Genomic DNA, 19,012 nt, shown 5'->3' on the forward strand with positions numbered 1-19,012 from the left:
AAAAACAATCACCTTTCATGGACTAGTTTGGCGTAATCTTGTCAAATTCTTGATTTATCGGACTATAATGCTTGGGGGAGGTGTAGAGAATTTTCTAGGACCCTTTGGAATGTTATTATGCTGAAAAAACAGGGTTGATGGGGGTATTTATACCCCTCCTAGGTCGGTTTCACCGACCTTCTCACGTGGGGCCCGCGGAGCCATTTGGCAGCTTAGGGTCTTGCTCTTAAAATGGCCATAACGTTTGATTCCGACATCATGTGAAGGCCCACGACCTATGGTTGGAAATATCTTTCAATTATCTACAACTTTTATTCTTGGTGCTTTTCCAAATTCCAAACTTATAATGCCGCTTTTGCCCCTCCAAGTCAACTCATCCGAAAACGTTTCCTTAAATCGTCCTTTTGGAGGGCTTATGTCCATATTTGGCGTATGGGTCCTTCTTAGGACTTGATCAAATTTCCATGTACTACTTGTATCACTTATAATATATCCTTTACAAAATTTTGACATGTGGGTCCCACCTTAACTCATGGTTTCGAGGGCTATCATCGAGTGATCATGTTAACCGATTTACTCCACACACTCTCCAAATGTCATATATATGTTCTTATGCTCAGATAACATAATCTTCATCCATAATCCTTGTGTAACTCTGCTCTCGCCTGAGCTCATACTAAGTCGTCCACAGTCTTGATAACGCGAAATGTTTCAAGGTGTAACAAGCTGGCTTCACTTCCTCTATACTTCTTGAACCCCTGTCTCTATCCTTTTTTCTGTGAGTTTTCATCTGGGTTCATAAGGTTTGAGCCAATCTCTCTTCCTCTCTTCAATTTTCAGAACATACCAATCTCTCTTCCTCTCTTCACTTTTCAAAACATACTCATATTTTTTTCTGATTTACAGTTTATACAGTGGTTCATTTTTAAGGTACTTTTTGTTGTTCCACTCCATTTTTTCCTAGTTGTGATATATATATATATATGTATATGGATATGTATATATGTATATGTATATGGATATGTATATATGTATGTTTTGAATTGTTTTTGCAGGTCTTTTTTTTTTTTGGGTTAAAATTTGAGTGCGATTGTTTGATTTGGTAATGGTATTTGATGTTAATCGTTGCTGTTGAGTATTGAAAAATCCTCAACCTTTCAAACTACGAGCTCTTTTCGTGAGTATTTTCTGCAGCCCTCTTCTTTTGTTGCACTTTCTTTGTAGGAAAGGTAATTTAGTATTCTGACTTTATGTTAGTTTGATATTCTTTTTGGGTATCATCGTTGTTTTTTCGTTCTTATTGTGTTGATTCTTTTTTATTTTCTACATGCATGTCAGAAAATTTGTGTGATTTTCTCATTCCATGTTCAGAAATAGACATCTAGGTGCATTAGCTACAAATCAATTTTCATTTCCTTAATGAAACTGAATACCCTATTCCCTATTCATTAGCAAGCCATATTGCTTCTTTCAGCTAATGGTAAATTTTTTTGATGATATGCCTGACCAGAATTATATAAAGAGTGTGTGCAAGTGTCCTGTTCTAAATTTCAGTAACTCTGCTTCAAAAGCTAAACATTGCATCAATAGTCATTTTACGATTGAAGTCTTGTCTTATTTCCTTTTCTGGTTAACCTAAATTAATCAATGTCATAGGTGAGGGTGATGAGGGTATTAAAGGAAAGAGAATACCAAACACTTTGGACAAATTATCTATACTTGAATCATTGCTAGGATTCTTTGATAAAATAAATGTCCTAATTTCTCTGGCTAAGACCTTAAATGCAGATCGAACAGTATCATACAAAGGTAATAACTATCTATGAAAGTGTAAATGGATAAAGGTTAAGTAAAGGTTAATCATTTTAGGGAAAAATTTATTAACAAAAGCTCCGATTTAATAAGAGAAATAATGAAGGCAGGAAGCCTCGAGCATTCAACAAAAGTTGATCAATTCGACTTTATGAAATCTATTCAAGCATGAGGTGAAGAATGTTAGTTATGATCTAATTTGATTGTAAAAAAACATCTATTAACAAATCTCCTGGGAAATCGATTCGAAAATAAGTATTATTTTTCTTTTGTTACTATATTTTTAAGTTATTACCAAGTATAGTACCAACATGCCAACTTATATTGCTCCTTCTTCCTGCTTTCTTATCTGGAGAAAGATTGTTGACTGACGGAACTGGTCTTTTGAGAGTTTTCACTCGCTCCGTTACTTAGTGTGTAAGAGGGACACAAAAAAGTCTTGCATCATCTAGCATATCATCGGGCATCTAGCATATCATCGGGTATCATTCGAGGTATTCGAAGAAATTCACAATCATGGAATAAAGTTATGCTTGGTAGGATAAGGAAGGGTTAATTATGATAACATGTTTAGAACAATGTGAGTAAAGAGAATGAACTTACCACTTCATATCTTTTATCTATTATGGCATTAAATGCCCTATTCGTGGAATCTCTAGCTGGAGTAGGCTGGTTATGCTCAAATGCAAGTTCAGTTTACAATATTGGTGATACAAGAAAATGGTAAAAGAAAAAAAAAACAATGATATGATTAAGCATTAGTTGTATTTAATCACACCAAATAGCCGAAGCTTAGCCCTTCATTTTTCTCTGGCATCAATTGATATCCATATGTTCTTGCTGGACTGGCTGAATAAATTTCCAGCATTTAGATCAAGGGAACTGTGAGATAGTTAAGTAGGTCAGAGACATTTAAGAGGTACATTTATGTTATGGAAATATTCATGAGACAATTAAAAAATTCCTTGCCTTGCACAACAAATTTCTTCAAATAGAAGATTTTGGTGACTTTAAAATTTGAACTTCTTTTTATCTTGACAAATGTAACAACAACATATCCAGGGGTGACTTGAACTTGCACTAGAGATTCATTTTGAAATCATATCCTTGATCTCGAGATTCACCATTTAAGTTTTCTGCAGGTATTATACTTGCAGCAAGAAAATGCCTGGTTCAGTTGGTCACTGGGAACAAGCAGCGAAAACTTTTGCAGCATGGGTACGTATAAGTTTCCTGATTAATCTTGATGAGTAACCAAAAAACACTTCGAACATAGTTGTAAAGTATAGTTTATTTGAAGTATGATAATTGCAACCATGATGGCACTAAGCCAACTGTGCGGTAATAATTCCACTAGCTTCCTATGACACTTCTTTTCTTGACGAGGTCCTTTCTTGCATAGATTCCCTGGAACGACAAGAGATTTGATGAATGCTGGAAGACCAAAAAGAAATGCAAGCTTAGGTGAAAGTGTGTTTGGACTATGTGACACAAAAACGAACCCCACACATGTAGGTAGTACATTGATACTAGAGATAGAGTGACTATAAACTAAGGACACCAAACCAGCAATTATATCTAATCCACCACTAATAAGGTAAAATCCAACAAAACCATTTCTTATCCTAATTACATTAAATCAGAAGGGATATTATAACATGCATTCCATTTATAGTTCCTTTTGGCAAACTACAACTATTTCTTGCATATTGCAGTTTCCATTCTAAAATTGTTCACTTATCATTCCTTGTCTGGATATGTAGTGTCCAGAAAGCATATTATGCGCACTCATGTAACTCATTTTTCTTCAAATTATTAACTTCAGTTTCCTTCCTTAGATAAATAGATCTACCTACAAATTACAAAATTTTACATACTGCATTCTAGCCGTTGATCTTAACTTATACTCCCTCTATTTCAATTTGTTTATCTTACTTCTCTTTTTGGTTTGTTTAAAAAAGAATGCCACTTTTAATATTTAATAACTCTTTATACCATCATCGTACATGCCATATTTAAGACGACAAGATTCAAAAGAAAATTTTGGTACATTACACACATCTTTAGTTTAAGACCACAAGATTAGCTTCTTTTATTTTACATTGTTTGTCGATATAAGTGTTAAGGTAAAATTTATTTTTCCTTTTTTTTTTTTTTCAGGTATGAGAATGATCAAGATGTCTTAAAAAAATTTTAGGTGAAGCAGTATGTTTTGCTGTTATAGGACATGCCACTTATGCTGAAGTTTTTGACCAAAATGAAATGCCAGAAGCATTATTCACCAGTATCCACCAGATGTAACTTTCTTCTTCAATTCTTTTAGTATATCGCTTCATGTTGAAACAATTTACCACTCTTTTTTGGTGTATACTTGCACATAAACTGAGAAAACATGTAAAACCAACTGCGGACAACCTTCTCAAAGATGGTAAGAGATTTCCGTAATTCGTACGATCTTAAGGGAAGTTGGCCACTAAACCAAGTCTTGCTGGATAATTTCCCATGACAATTTTACTTGTTTACTAGCTTATTATAAAATATAATTCCAAGAGTATTTGTGTGCCTTTTTCATGTACTTTCTAACTAATTAGAAATTTTAAAAAAATTGTTGAGAATCAACTACTGAAAATGTTCATATTTCTATTAAAAAAAACTGGGTATTTCATAGTGCTCTCCTCCTATCCATATTTCACCTTGCATATTCATGTTACGTAGATGATTGGTGTTTTCTTGTCTTTTGAAGGTGATAAAGAAGTCCTCCTATGATGTTCAGTTCATTATGTTGCTGGTTCCGGTATAAAAAGATTGACTATTGAGCTGGCACTGTAGCAGCTATTCAAAAGGAAAAAATGGGTCAGATTGTGCTTTAAGAGACACATTGGGTATTGCATTAATAATACGTGATTGTAATAGTTCCCTCTGGTTTACTAGATAGCAATAGCGCGTGAGTGAGTGTTTTTGTGTCTCTGGTGCAAATATTGTACTATCCTAATTGGTTATAATAGTCTATTGTCGTATATCTATAAATAGAATACTATCCTATCGGCGCTAGAACACTTTGTAATTAGACAAGCACAATGTAAAACATGTCGGGCCCGTGAATCGTACGGGGAGCCCTCATGTAGTAAAATAATACTTATGTCCAAAATTCACTAATGAGTAAAGAACGCAATAATCCAGAGTAGTAAATTCAATATATCATCTTCGTTTCCACATAATTTGTGAAGCATTGAAATAAATAAGTGTTAGCGACAAATTTGCTAGCAGAAAATAAATAACTGCAATCATAAAATAAATGTGAGGAAAATTCATTTTATTGACTTCTGTTGATGCATTGAATCTTGGAAGAACTTTGAGCAGCACTTAGGATTATTCTTAAGGGAAGGCGTTTCTCGAACTCTCCTTCTAGTTGAACACCTTTGGAGAAGACTTATATAGATGTCGTTTGTCTCCTTTACCTCTAGTCAAGTGCTATGCAACTTTCAAGATCTTCAAAAGGGGATATGTGACCCATTTATATAGATGTGAGACAGAGCTTGAGAGTATTTTGGTCTCCAAGTAATTCTAGCGTACCTTGGGTTAGAAAAATGTGGGTTGGGCTGGTCTTGTAGAGGCACAATTTAATGGACTAGCCCAAATGTAATTTTGACTTAAATAATTAATCCGACTTTATTAACCAAAAATTGATTTGGTCAACATGTCAACAACTTAAAATTTAATCTAGATTTTGTATGGATTAATGCAATTAAAATTTTGATGTCTACATATGCCCCCTACTTCAAAACTTTTCGAGGTGTAGGCTTGCCGAAAATTGATGGCGAGACTTGAAGTATAGCCAATTTGATTTTTTTTTTTGTTTGTGTATCTTTAAAATGCACTTATGTATTTGTAGGCACTTAAAACAACTCGTCGAAACAACAGTTTTTTTTTCCCAACTTACTATACTAATGTCCATCGTGTTTTTTTTTCCATGATGTACATAACTTTTTTACAACCATACAGGAACAATGGTCAAATTTATGCACATGACAACTTTTCTTTTCTTGTTTAATTTGCAAAGAATCCTTCTTTCTTGGAGTAGGTTCAATTCATAGCCAAAACTAGTGACCACTAAGCAAAACTAGAATTTTTTTTTTCTTAAATTTCTGGTTCATCGCTCCATACGGTACAAAAGAATATATGATTCTTTTTCCTAAATCGTTGGTTCATCTTTCCATATGGTGCAAAAGAATATATGATTCTCTTTCCTTAAATTGTTTGTTCATCTTGTCATATGGTGAAAAGAATATATGATTATTTTTTTTAGCCATATGATGCAAAAGAATATTTTTCTTGTTTAGATTTTACCACAACATGCCTTGTATAGGATTGGAAATTATTGATGAACAACCTCAAGAACTCTATATAAGGATATGTTATGCAATCGTCTCAACCACAATCTTTTGGAATCCATGGCAATGTCACGACCCAATTTGGCTAAGCCGTGCGGGCACTTACCTTTCTCACCTCAGTAAGCGAACCCTCATCCCAATGACAATAAAGGCATAAATTAATTAATTAATTAATTAAGCGGAAGAGAATAATCACGTAAGTCTCACGATATAACATAGAAGCAAGTGCGAAAATAAGAAATACACCCAGGGTCTGGTCTAAGTCATATAAGAGCATCTAAATGAAAATATACAAGTCTGGAATATAATAATAATACATCAAATCTGTCTATGTCTCGGAATGGAAAAGTAAGACATAATTAGAGGAGTCTTCAAGGCAACGAACGTCACGTGCTCGCCCTGGAAACTCGAAGCTAGTACTGATGGCAACTATCAGCCACGCGAGATGGAAGCAGATCCAACCTGGAACTCTGCATTCATAAAAGAATCAATCAAGTGCAGGTCAGTACAAAACCACAGTATTGGTAGGTATCATCGGCCGACTAAGTATAGCTAATACAATTCAGACAATAAAGCAGGATAGGCAGATAAATCAACAAGTACAAGTCAAACACAATTAGAAACAAGTATCCGTCATCACCTAGGTTGAAGCATCTAAACCCAAGTATGCCAAGTCTCAATATATATCCAACCCAAAATCAACAACACAAGTAAAACACCGATTCATCATAATATAAGCCAAGATGCAATGCAATGACGTAAGGATGCCAATGCAATGCAATGCAGTGTACACATGTACTCCGGACGGAAGTATCGACGTTCCGGTAGCACAACCCATGGGGGACCCGCGAAGTCCATGTACGCACTCATCCACGATTTCGGGATAACCATCGGATATCGGACCCTCACATCAAACAATCCATAATGTCACGACCCGGCCCGTGGGCCGTGGCCGGTGTCTACCCGGACACCCATACGTACCTACCTACCGAAACGGATCCGACATACCAAATTGCTAATCCATACAGACATACATAGATTCATACAGACATAACATACATTGCACGAATATACATACGCATATATATACATACGGTACGTACGAGAAGCCGTTGGGGGGTACGTTATATCGGACAAAGTCGCGGATCGCACATACCTACTCGGACGGTGACAACCCACGGCCCACAAACATGTACGCGGACCTCTAACATACCGAACGAATCAAAAGAAGGGACGGGGGCCCCGCCGTGCCCCGGATGATCAAATATACGGAACAAACGGACAACGGAAGATATATACCAAAAGTATCGGCTCCCGGATCGAAGGAGCTCTCCGGACGATACGACGGACCGATAACCTAAACGGCGCGGCGTACCGTGTGGCGCGTCTGTACCTGTGGGCATGTAACACAGCCCCCGAAGAACAGGGGGTCAGTACGAAAGTGTACCGAGTATGTAAAGCGGAAATGTAACATACATAATTAAAACATCCAGAGTCAGATATGTAAAATCGTAACAGACGGAAATACAGAGATAGAGCAGACAGAATCGGATTCGTAGCAGAGTCGGACTTACAGAATGCACAGACGGAATCATAAGCAGAATCAGACTTACAGAGCGTACAGACAGACTTTCAGACCGAACCAGAATTCAAACGTATGACAGACCGAATCAGAGTCCGAATCAGATTTTCAGAAGTGTGACAGACAGAGTCATGATCCAGACCGGACATACAGAACCATAACAGACAGAATCATGCATGCAGAGTCATAATCACATACAGATGTACAGATCAGATATCAGATACCAACTCATACAGACAGATCCCGGCCCTTTAGTAAGGGACGCGGTAACAGAACCCGGCCCTCGTAGTACGGGACGCGGTGGACAGACAGAATCAGATCAAATGCCATCCTGGCCGCCATCCCCATAATATCACATAATCGGATCATATCAGATCATATCAGATACGGACGGATCCCGCCCGCACAATCAGGGACGCGGTGAACAATGCGGTGAGGTGCACGAATCACGAGAACCGGCCCGGGCGCAGTGAAGGAAGCATTGAGGCATCCACGAACAGACAAATGAGAAACCATATGCATACAGACTGACATACAGACTTAATAAAACTGAAATAGTTCAGAAAGCGGATCAAATCAGAGTAACCAGATTACATCAGAACAGAGTGTCCAGAATCGTTCCAGATATCGGACTAATATCAAGGTTTAGATAGACGGTCATAATACTCGTTAGTTAGCGGACGGGAACATAGTTAAGAGCCTACCTGAAGAACGAACGAGAAATTAGATCGATTTGAGCCATACCGGGAGTATCAGGGTTTTGAGGGCCACCTCGGACCCGACCATAGTGAAATACATAAATTGCGGATAATAGACCTTAGGGAGTCGTCCATAATCATCTTAAAGTGTTTCGACTCCATTTATGGAAGTTGCACACTTATAGGTCAATTTAGAGGAAATTGATTCAATCTTCTTGAATGATTTGACGCTATTTTCAATCTCGAATCCCGAGAGCGGAAGTACAATCAAAGCTCGTTTTCAAGCACGATAGGCTCGAGAACATGCCAAAGAATAAAGGGCAAGGCTTTACATACACGGATTGCGCCTACGCTTGTCAAATCCCACTTCCCGTTTCGTCCAAAAGCGCAAATGGTCATTCTTACCAGTTACTATTCATGTAAGCTAACATCTAAACTTTGGTTAGGAATTTGGCTACCGAAATTTCGGCAGCACTTCCCCTATAATTATGACATCCCCGAGGCTTAGCTCGGCTCAGAATAACCAACAACAAGCCAACAACAACACCAAAAACACAATAAAACGCAATATGACCTATTTGGTCATCTTTCCAACATAATGTCATAACTTCCGTTTCCAACTTCATATTTCCAATTTAATCTCAACATATTAATCGAAATCATTACAATTCCATTCGGAAACATATCATAACATTTCTACCACGTATATACAAAATATACATCAAATATACAAAGCATCAAACTTTCCACCAAAACCACAATTTATCCAATTCTTCCAATCTTTAACATACATGTTCATAACACATTTCCATCATCCGAATTCATCAACCTTACTCATATTTTACACCTTAAACACTTCATTCCCAATTTCATAATTCATACTAAATCGACATAGACTTCCACATTCCGTTTCATACAAACTTACATCATTTTTCTTACCACTTACAATACAAGGATCATAACTACACAACTAACACATTAAACAACACAATTCATCACCATTCTACACCTTCCCATAGCCACGGCCACACCTACATTTTTTCCAACTTCCATGAATTCCATAACTTTCACTTCCAATACAATTTCTACTATAAACTACAACAAGATTCCAACATAAATTCAAGTCATCATAGTTATGCAATTCATATGCATACTCACGGCCAACATACACACACACACACCACACGGCTAACACATGCATACCATACTTCCATAATTCTCATGCACTCTACACATACTACAACACATACATAATTTTTCCACATAAACACAAGAATTCTTACCTTTTCCAATAAATTCTTCTTGCCAAAAGAAACACTTCCTTGCCTTGAAAATTATATCAACTTGTAGAGCACCTTGAGCTTGCTACTAATTCAAGAAGAACCAAATTTTTGAACCAAGGATTTAACTCCAAATTTTTCTTCTTTTCTTTTCTTTCTTTTTCTTTCTAGCCGAATTGCTCTCCTCTTTTTTTTTCTTGATTTCTCTTTTGTTTTCTTGAAACTTCTAAGGCTAAGGATCACTTATATAATGTCACATGGGAATTAATTAATCCCATGGACTTAGTCCATAAGTGGCCGGTTGGGCCTCATTTTCTCTTTTTTTTTTTGGCCCAATTCTTCATGAATCATATTTTGTAATTCCCGAAATAAATTTCCAAAATTCCAATTTTGCCCTTAGGCCTTCTCCAATATTCTAGTATCCATACTTCCATAACCAACGTACACATACTAAGAAAAATTCAAACATGGCCTCTTTTCTCACAAATCACAATTATTCCGAATTTTCGATTATGCAAAAAGACGGGATATAACATCCTCCCCCCCGCAAAACATTCGTCCTCGAATGTTAATTCAACTTTCATGGTAGACCAAGATCGGTCGGGGAGGTCTTCTTACCATTTACATACTTTGCACCGATCGAAGAGCGATAACGGCCTTTATTTTTCAACTTCATCCGTCTTTCTCCGATATCACCGTATTAGGGCTGTTCGTACCGTCTTAAGTCGGATATACGGCGGACAGAATCTTAACCGGAACCGAGAAAATCAAACGGACGTCAGACGAAGTCATATCTGGAATTAGGAGCACAAAAGTGCAACAGACAGAATCATAATCCGACGTCGTCTTAAGCGGTCTCAGAATCAGAGCCAGACGTACAGAGGTATATCAGACGGATCTATAATCAGAGTCAGGCATACAGAGATTTATCGGACAGATTTCGAAATCAGAGTCAGACGTACTGAAGTATATCGGACAGAATCATGATCGGAGTTGGACGTACAGAGGTATATTAAACGGATGCGTAATGAGATTCAGAAGCACAGGGTGTAGTAAACAAAGTTTTACCAAACACAGGGGCGTAGAAATGTGGCGTACGAATCACGATCGAGAGATACGAATATAGTTAACGAGAACACAATACGGATCGAGATACACATATTTTTCCGGAAAAAAGATTAATTGCGTGCACAGGTCCACATTTGGCGTCGCATCGGGTCTGCCGACCGGTCAAAGCGTATATGCGGTTCGAAAGACCGCTCGAACTAGGAGCTCGCCGCGACCCCTGCCCGCGACTGTGGCGGCGGCATACCGCCCGCCCCATGGGGCGCGGGAACGCGAAGGGAAGATGAGCCGAAGAATCGATCCGGTGGGGAGGGGAGGAGCCACCCTGAACGCCCGCGCCTGGAGCACTCTCTCACACGATGATGCGGATTACCGCAAAAATAGCGAGCGCCGTGGCGCGGTAGCACTCCCGGATGGGGCTTACCTGAACAAGTACACCGGGGCATGGGTGGCCTGGGCGGCCCGAACCCCCTACTCGTCGCGGGCCGATGCTGCGAAATCCTCGGCCGGCCCCACACGGACCCGCATCATCGAAACGTCCGCCGGCGACCGTGCACCTCGGCCTAACGGAGGGGAAATCTCTTAGGACCCTTGCCGGGCCATCCGCCTCGGGAGTCTCCGGAATACTCCGCAGATGCGGCCCTTTGGGCCGCCTCTGTCAGCAATCTCTCTTGGGATCGATCTTCCTTGTCGGTCCTCTGCCCCACGTGCGTAAGCTGTGGCCGGGGCGATGTCCGTGCGGGTACGTGCGCCATCGCCATGCAACAATCAACCAAATAGGGGTCCAAACCCATCACGTACGGTGCATCCGGTCCTCCTATCGGCCACAATCGTCGGCGCATATCGGGCCGAGAGTCAAACTCCAAATTATGCTCACGAATACTCGACCCCCTTTTGCTCTGTGGCAAAAACCGATCAACTCTCGCCCGTCTCGGCTCCGGTGGTAAAAAGTGGCGGAGGAAGGCGGCCGTAAACTCGTCCCGTGTGGGCCGGGGAGCACTCTCACCCTGAGACGGTCCCCTTGACTCATACCAATTTGGGGCGACGTCCCGCGATCTATGTGTGCGGCAAGCTCGACGGACTCGGTCGGTGAAGCCCGGACTAATCCCAACGAGCGCTGCATCGTACCGAATAAAATCATGCGGGTCCTCGTCGGTCTTAGACCCGAAAAACTGCGGGGGATCACGTGTCGCAAATCGCGGACCCCTCGGGCTATCACGCCCGTCATCATCGTCACCCTCTCCGTCCGCGTCCCGCGAGCCCTGTCCAGCCCACTATCGTCGTCAACGCAGCCCAGGATCCGCCACTCCTCAATGTCCCGTCCCTCCGCTCCGGCCGAGGAGCGGCGCCGGAGCCGGCCTGAAGGGCTGCTCCGGCCTCATCTAGCGGCGGAGTGGCCGAACCCTCCGACCGGCACTGTTGTCGGCAGCAGGCCCGGCGCCGGGCCTGGTAACCCTCCGAGCCCGGCTAGTCTCTCCTGTCTCGGCAATCGGCTTTCGTTCTTCGGGCGACTCGTGGCACGCAGGCATCGCTCGAAAAACATAACAGATCGTCGGAAAGGGAAAACATCCGATAACACGGCTCTAACGCACGATCTAAGAGTCAAAGAAAGGGTAACATAACATCCTAGATGTCCACCGAGCCTCTCGTTTATAGATATGGGGCCCAACACACCGATAAACAACGGACTCTACTAGACACGGCTGCGGACATTCCGGCCGAGCCGCTCGATACCACTTTTGTCACGACCCGGCCCCGTGGGCGTGGATCGGTGTCTGCACAGACACCCATACGTACCTACCTAACGGTCCGACATACCAAATTGCTAATCCATACGGACATACATAGATTCATACGGACATAACATACATTGCACGAATATACATACGCGTATATACATGCGTGTACATACGTGTCGTTTGTTAGAGCATTTATATCGGGGCAAAGTCGCCGAGATCGCACATACTACTCGGACGGTGACAACCCACGGCCCACGGCATGTGCGCGGACCTCTAACATACCGAACGGAGAATCAAAAGAAGGGACGGGGGCCCCGCCGTACCCGGATGATCAAATATACGGAACAAACGAGACAACGAAGATATATACCAAAAGTATCGGCTCCGGATCGAAAGGAGCTCTCCGGACGACGGCAACGGAAATAACCTAAGCGGCGGCGTACCGTGTGGCGCGTGCGCGCGCGCGGGCATGTAACCTACGGCCCCCAAGAAAGATCAGGGGGGTCGATACGAAAGTGTAGAGTATGTAAAGCGGAAATGTAACATACATAATTAAAACATCCAGAGTCAGATATGTAAAATCGTAACAGACGGAAATACAGAGATAGAGCAGACAGAATCAGATTCGTAGCAGAGTCGGACTTACAGAATGCACAGACGGAATCATAGCGAATCGGACTTACGAGGCGTACGGAACGGACTTTCGGAAGAACCGAAATTCAAACGTATGACGGACGGAGATCGAGTCCCGAATTAGATTTTTAGAGTGTGACGAACGAGTCATGATCCGGACCGGACCTCTGACCATAACGAACGGGGTCATGCATGCGAGTCATAATCACATACGGATGTACGGATCGGATATCGGATACCAGCACTCGTACGGACGGATCCCGGCGCACAGTAGGGACGCGGTAACGAACCGGCCCTCGTAGTACGGGACGCGGTGGACGAACGGGAATCGGATCAAATGCCATCACAGCGCCATCCCCGCGTATCACATAATCGAGATCATATCGGATCATATCGGATCATATCGGATACGGACGGATCCCGACCCGCACTGCAATCAGGGGACGCGGTGAACAATGCGGTGGTGCGCGAATCGAAGAACACGGCCGGGCGCGGTGAAGGAAGCATTGAGGCATCCACGAACGGACAAATGAGAAACCATATGCATACGGTAATCGACATACGGACTTAATAAAGCGAAATAGTTCGAAAGCGGATCAAATCGGAAGTAACCGGATACATCGAGCAGTGTCCGAATCGTTCCCGGATATCGGACTAATATCGAGGTTTAGATAGACGGTCATAATACTCGTTGGTTAGCGGACGGGAACATAGTTAAGAGCTCTTGTGGAAACGAACGAGAATTAGATCGATTTGAGCCATCGGGAGTATCGGGGTTTTGAGGGCCATATCGGACCGACCATAGTGAAATACGTAAATTGCGGATAATAGACCTTAGGGAGTCGTCCATAATCATCTTAAAGTGTTTCGACTCCATTTATGGAAATTACATACTTGTAGGTCAATTTAGAAATTGATTCAATCTTGCTTGAATGATTTGACGCTATTTTCAATCTCGAATCCCGAGAGCAGAAGTACAATCAAAGCTCGTTTTCAAGCACGATGAGCTCGGAACATGCCAAAGAATAAAGGGCAAGGCTTTACATACACGGATTGCGCCCTACGCTTGTCAAATCCACTTCCCGTTTCGTCCAAAAGCATGAAATGGTCATTCTTACCGATTCTTATTCATGTAAGCTAACATCTAAACTTTGGTTAGGAATTTGGCTACCGAAATTTCGGCTGCACTTCCCCCATAATTATGACATCCCCGAGAAACTTAGCTCGGCCTCAGATAACCAACAACAAGCGGCCAATGACACCAAAAAACACAATAAAAACGCAATATGACCTATTTGGTCATCTTTCCAACATAATGTCACAACTTCGTTTCCAACTTCATATTTCCAATTCAATCTCAACATATTAATCGAAATCATTACAATTCCGTTCGGAAACATATCATAACATTTCTACCACGTATATACAAAATATACATCAAATATACAAACGTACAAACTTTCCACCAAAACCACAATTTATCCAATTCTTCCAATCTTTAACATACATGTTAGTAACTCACATTCCATACGTCCCGGTCATCGACCTTACTCATATTTTACACCTTAAACACTTCATTCCCACCATTTCATAGATTCATACTAAATCGACATGAACTTTGCATTCCATTTCCATACAAACTTACATCATTTTTCTTACACTTACAATACAAGGATCATAACTACACAACTAACACATTAAACAACACAATTTATCACCATTCTACACCTTCCCATAGCCAACGACCTTGCCTTTAGTTTTGCCAACTTCCATGAATTCCATAACTTTCACTTCCAATACAATTTCTACTATAAACTACAACAAGATTCCAACATAAATTCAAGTCATCATAGTTATGCAATTCATATGCATACTCACACGGCCAACATGAAAACACACATACATGGCTAACACATGTACATACCATACTTCCATAATTCTCATGCACTACTACACATACTACAACACATACATAATTTTTCCACATAAACACAAGAATTCTTACCTTTTCCAATAAATTCTTCTTGCCAAAGAAACACTTCCTTGCCTTGAAAATTATATCAACTTGTAGAGCACCTTGAGCTTGCTACTAATTCAAGAAGAACCAAATTTTTGAACCAAGGATTTAACTCCAAGAATTTTCTTCTTTTCTTTTCTTTCTTTTTCTTTCTAGCCGAATTGCTCTCCTCTTTTTTTCTTGATTTCTCTTTTGTTTTCTTGAAACTTCTAAGGCTAAGGATCACTTATATAATGTCACATGGGAATTAATTAATCCATGGACTTTGTCCATAAGTGGCCGGTTGAAGCCTCCCAAATTTGGGCCTCATTTTCTTTTTTTTTTTTTTTTGGCCCAATTCTTCATGAATCATATTTTGTAATTCCCGAAATAAATTTTCAAAATTCCAATTTTGCCCTTAGGCCTTCTCTGATATTCTAGTATCCATACTTCCATAACCAACGTACACATACTAAGAAAAATTCAAACATGGCCTCTTTTCTCACAAATCACAATTATTCCGAATTTTCCGATTATGCAAAAAGACGGGATATAACACATAATTTCGGGACAACCATCAGACATTGGACTACTCACATCACTTGCACACAATCCATAATTCCAGGACAACCATCGGATATCGGACTACTCACATCACTCTCATGCAAACTGAGCTCAGCTCATCACAGTGTTTCATCATGTAGCAACAATATATCATGAGAGGTGTGAATGTGTGCGACGTATGAGTCAACATGAATAATCATATCAATACCACGTTGAGTATCAAGGGTTAAGTAAAAGCCACTTTAGAAATAAATGCCAATAGACCGCAATATCATTATTAAGTATATTTGTATATTTAATAAGTCTCTAATATCCATATATATATAGGTATACCGGAAGGTTTTAATAAAAAACGGTGGAAGAAATGAAGTAGTACGACTTTGGAGAAAGGATGGATAATGCTTTGTGTAAAAATTTTGGTCCAACTTGAGGGACGAATATCTCTTAGCATATGAAGTGTTTTAAGGTGAAACAAAAGCCTAAAATGAAGTTTGTCAAGTCTAGTTTCCAACGCAATAAACCGCTCATCGATACAACATCCGAGTAGAGAATTATGGACATTACAAGTTTTTCAGTGACAAAGCAGAAAAGTGTGCTCTAGTTTTCAATGCAACAGAGACCGACTATAGGACATCGGTACTTATAGATGAAATTGCTAGAGTGAACCGACCCAAATTTGACCCTATATAAAGGGTAAAAACCCCTTTTTTCATCAGATTTTCCAAAAATTCCAGAAAATTGAAGAGAGAGAGAGAGGAGAGATCACAAAGTAAGCGATTTTCAAGCGACGGAGTATTAATCGATGCTCGGATAAACGCATGGATGTGATTCTAGTATGGTTTTGCGGTTGATTCAAGGATATTGAAGATATCACTGTTTTAACAAGAATAAGGTATGAATCTCCTATTATTAATGTTAATTTTGGTTTATTTACGGAGATAAAGTCGTTAAATAATTGTGTAGTAAGTTGGTTAGTTATGGAAGTTGGAGAACAGCGTGTGGGATGTTTTATGGTACATATTAGTGTTGGAAATGATGTTATTTCCGTTGTTGTTGTTGTTGTTGTTGATATTGGTTGCTGAATTATAATTTCGAGCTAGGCATAAAAACTGGAGAGATGCTGCCGAAATTTCAATAGATTCTAGAAAGAGTTAGTTCGAGGGCTTAAGACAGGCCAATGAAGATGAGTCTAACAATAGTATAAATTTTCTTGAATATAGATTTATGAGATTGAGAGGCCAAGCATTGAATAGTTAAAGTTAAGGCGACCAAAAAGGTATGTTAAGGATCGTCCCTTTCTTTCAAAGGCATGATTCCGATGTTATGATTTCATAAATGCTTCCATAACTTCGTTGTTATCAAAAGTTAAAAGTCTATGATTACCTTTTCCTTACGATAACCCGTAAATGTTTTCCAAAATGTCCGTATTTTTCCAAAACAAAGGTTTATGATTTTGTAAGCTTTTATGACTACAGCGACGAACATGTTTTTACCATTACAATGACGACGTTAAGAGTGAGAATATTTTCTACAATGAGTATGATAATGATGTTTTTATAGATAAATGTCTCAAGTTATGAGATCGATATTTTTATGAGAATATTGAGCTATTTTCCTAACTTTATCAATTTTATTCATTGTTGTTGGCCTCACCTTAAAATAATTATTCCTTCAAGGTGAGACCAAATGACCACGATTATTCCATAATATAATCGGAAGTTACCGACCTTACGTCACTCCGATAGAGTTATAGCTTTTCTTGGGCTCTCATGCATATGATATATATGTATATGCTTATATGATATATGCATATGATATATATATATATATGATATGTTCTATTTTTCTACTTTCTGTATATATGAACAAAAATATTTTTCAAAGAAAGCTAAGCATGCATGGCATCCGCCCTAAGGGGCACTCACATGTACAGGTTACTCTTTTATCTCACGATATGCTCTATATTTCCATTCTGTTATTATTCATACTTTACATCCCTTACTATGTTACTATTCATGCCTTACATACTCGGTACATTACTCGTACTGACGTCCCTTCCTGTGGACGCTGCGTTCATGCCCGCAGGATCAGGTAGCCAGTCGGACGATCCATCGCAGTAGGACCTCCCCTCAGCGGCAGTCGGTACGCTCCATTGATCCGGAGCTTCAGTCCTTTTGGTACGCTATTCGGTTACATACATATATGGGTACGGCAGGGCCTTGTCCTGTCATTTCTACAGTTTGTACTCCATAGAGGTCTGTAGATAGTGATATGTAGTCGTGATATTATGCAGCCTCGTTGGCATGTATGTTGTTGTACAGTATATATGTGTGGCGGAAAATCGGCTCACGCCGTTATTCTCGGTGTTTATGTTTATATATATGCGTTGGTCGTGAGTTCCCGGTATGGTGTCTTCTATGTTGATTGTTCGGGGAGAGCGATATAGCACGATTCACAGTTGTATATGGGCCCCGGATAGTCGGTGAGATGTAAATGCAGGCATAGGAGTGCTTGGCCAGTAGTGGTCGGGCACTTGTCGCGGCCCCTCAGTTTGGGTCGTGACAAAAGTGGTATCAGAGCAGTTCGTCCTAGGGATTGTCTACAGACCGTGTCCGGCAGAGTCTTGTTTATGGGTGTGATACCGGCCACACTTATAAACAGGAGGCTGCAGGGCATTTAGGAATCATTGACCTTCCCTTCTATCTTAGATCGTGCGATAGAGAGATACGAGTCTAGAAAAGATCACTTCGATCCTTTTTATATATATATATGCGCGTACGACAAAAGATGAAGAGATTAGCCTCGGACAGTGGGGGTGCTAAGAAGGCTCCCCGATCGGATCCAGGACCGAGCAGGAGGAGCCTCAGTTATTCTACTGAGATCGATCTTTCGGAGGACCCAGCGACGATTCCTCCAGAGTTTTTGACTTCCAAAGGTCACGACCCGACTACGGGCCATGACGGGTATCCGAGACTAACCCCCGAACACCGCTCATCCTGTTACTCATCTACTCTCATTCATATTATATGCTCACAATCATGGAAAACTAGTAACATTTGAAACATATTTACTTTATAAATATAAGCCCTTTAGGCTATCATAATAATATATATACATACATATACATAAGAACTAGTGAGACCATATTGCCCACACATACGTATCTATGAGCCTCTACTAGAGTACTAGACATATGGACGGGACAGGACCCCGTCGTGCCCAAATCATGAATATATACATATGTACCAAAAG

General features: G+C 40.4%; 1 long non-coding RNA gene across 2 annotated transcripts; it reads left to right on the forward strand.

Moving 5' to 3' along the window:
• The first annotated feature begins 724 nt into the window (after positions 1-724).
• Positions 725-4,986, forward strand: LOC132054928 (uncharacterized). Of its 2 annotated transcripts, none has more exons than XR_009414416.1 (4): positions 725-803; positions 2,955-3,030; positions 3,973-4,109; positions 4,556-4,986. It is a non-coding gene; the product is annotated as an uncharacterized LOC132054928 (long non-coding RNA). The 2 variants fall into 2 exon arrangements; XR_009414417.1 differs by having other exon boundaries at positions 801-930.
• The last annotated feature ends 14,026 nt before the right edge of the window (positions 4,987-19,012 follow it).

Source organism: Lycium ferocissimum, chromosome 4 (assembly GCF_029784015.1).
Source record: "Lycium ferocissimum isolate CSIRO_LF1 chromosome 4, AGI_CSIRO_Lferr_CH_V1, whole genome shotgun sequence".
NCBI classification, from domain to species: domain Eukaryota; kingdom Viridiplantae; phylum Streptophyta; class Magnoliopsida; order Solanales; family Solanaceae; genus Lycium; species Lycium ferocissimum.